We start from the raw sequence: 2,500 nt of genomic DNA on the forward strand, positions 1-2,500 counted from the left end.
AAGAATAAATAAAAATAATAAATAAAAATAAATAAGAAATAAGAATAATAAATTAAACAAATTAAAATTTACACTAAATATGAGTACCCTCTCTCTCTCGTACCGACTCCCCACGTAACAAACTAAACCCCCTTGAGCTGTATTCACATGTTGACAAACGTAGAAAAAGGTATGCATGGAACTATCTTATCAACATCTTCACAATACAAGAAATGCATTCAATACATCCTTTGTAATGTGAAGATATTCGTTCTCATTCTTATTTTCTCTTGTATTGTGAAGATATTGGTTCTCATTCTTATTTTCTTTTGTGTTGTGAAGATATTCGTTCTCATTCTTATCTTTTGTATTGTGAAGATATTCGTTCTCATTCTTATCTTTTGTATTGTGAAGATATTCATTCTCATTCCTACCCTCTCTTGTGTTGTGAAGATATTCGTTCTCATTCTTATCTTTTGTATTGTGAAGATATTCGTTCTCATTCTTATCTTCTCTTGTATTGTGAAGATATTCGTTCTCATTCTTATTTTCTCTTGTATTGAGAAGATATTCGTTCTCATGCCTACCCTCTCTTGCATTGTGAAGATATTCGTTTTCATTCTTATCTTTTGTAGTGTGAAGATATTCGTTCTTATTCCTACCCTCTCTTGCATTGTGAAGATATTCGTTCTCATTCTTATCTTTTGTAGTGTGAAGATATTCGTTCTCATTCCTACCCTCTCTTGTATTGTGAAGATATTCGTTCTCATTTCCTTTCTTTCTTTCCTACCCTCTCCTGTATTGTGAAGATATTCGTTCTCATTCTTATCTCTTGTACTGTGAAGATATTAGTTCTCTTTCTTATTTTCTTTTGTATTGTGAAGATATTCGCTCTCATTCCTACCCTATTCCTATTCGTTCTCATTCGTATCTTCTCTACAACCAAACATCTTACTTCACCACCCTCCGATGTCATATTTCCAGGTCCGCCATTGCGTAGGAACAGAGACCCAACGAGCCAACAACACACTCAACACACAAAGCACTTGGTTCCCCGCAACAACTGCATTGTCCCAGACCTTTTTTTGGCACGTTCAAGGTCTTTGCAATATGACACCTTATGACTTCGGAATCTCACAGGCAGATTGCATGACAGGTTGGTGTTTATAATTGATAAATACAAGTTTCTATTTGTTTAGCGGGGTTTGGTTCTACAATTACTGTTAGGTGATTAGCGATTTGATAAGAAACGTTACTTCGTCTTTGTGAACTTTTTATGTAGTTGTTTTATATACTACAATGTATGTCCGTGTACACGTGTGTTTACAAATCAAGCACGATTTAAATCCCTAACAAAAACTATTTGATTGCAAAATGATGAGGATAATTAACACAGTTAAGTAACAACCCAAATCCCTTTTACATCGAGTAGTATCTTTTGTCTTCAGTAAAAAATATATACCACTAAGTGATTGTAAATGTTGCTAAATGTGCCATCGTCATCATTATCTTTGCATAATCGCCGTCGCCATTATTATCATTATCTTATTCAAATAGCATTCGTATTGTTACTATCACTATCATCGTTATCATTATTATCATTATCTTATTCAAATAGCACTAGTATTGTTACTATTACTATTAACATTATCATCATTAGGATCATTATTTTATTCAAATAGCACTAGTATTGTTCCTATTACTATATTCATCATCCCCATCATTATTATCATTATAAGCTATGTTTTAATTTAATTTGTTCGTCCTGCTTGGAATCTTATACCATGTGACTGCGGGGCTAAAGTCACTTCATTTTGACAACAAATATCAAATAATGACAAACACAAAAGGAATCATATTCTAGCAATTCTATTCATTATTATAATCATTATTGTTCTTATCATTATCATCATCATCATTATTATTATTATTATCATCATTCTTCGAGGCAAGTACGCTACAGTGTAGTAGTTAGACCGTTAGTATACATTTGCTATTAAAACGACTTTCAGAAGTTAAGAAGGAAGTTAGGGGAGGAAGGTGGAGGAAGGAAGGGAGAGAGAGAGAGAGAGAGAGAGAGAGAGAGAGAGAGAGAGAGAGAGAGAGAGAGAGAGAGAGAGAGAGAAAGGGAGGGGAAGGGGGCCATTAAGAAACAAAGAAAGAAGAGGGTTCACAGAAAAAAGGAGATGGAGAAGGGGAAACGGAGGGGAGTTAAAGAGGAAAGAGGAAAAGGAGGAGAGAAGGGAGAGGGGGCACAGAGAGAAAGGTAATTAGAGCAAGGAGGAAAGGGAAATGTAAGGCTTGAAGTGGTAGAGGAAGAGTGAGAGAGAAAGAGAGCGGGAAGAAAAAGGTCAAGGAAGAGAGAAAGGAAGAAAGAGAGGGAGCAAAATGTTGGAATAGGGTGATTACCGATTATTTTTTTTCCATGGAAAATCTACGGGTCTCCCTTATTATTATTATTATCATCATTACCATTATTAATTATAGTTTGCATTGCCATCATAAATAATATTACCAATAT

At 34.6% G+C, this 2,500-nt stretch overlaps 1 protein-coding gene across 1 annotated transcript in view; it reads left to right on the plus strand.

Annotated features, from left to right (window-relative positions):
• Positions 1-962: 962 nt before the first annotated feature.
• LOC113824515 (probable ATP-dependent RNA helicase ddx42) overlaps positions 963-2,500 on the plus strand; it is a 12,567-nt gene continuing 11,029 nt past the window's right edge. The window contains exon 1 of the mRNA XM_070117299.1: positions 963-1,135. The gene's annotated coding sequence lies outside the window, so the exon portion shown is untranslated. The remainder of the gene's footprint in view (positions 1,136-2,500) is intronic.

This window comes from Penaeus vannamei, chromosome 40, assembly GCF_042767895.1.
Source record: "Penaeus vannamei isolate JL-2024 chromosome 40, ASM4276789v1, whole genome shotgun sequence".
Classification (NCBI taxonomy): Eukaryota; Metazoa; Arthropoda; class Malacostraca; order Decapoda; family Penaeidae; genus Penaeus; species Penaeus vannamei.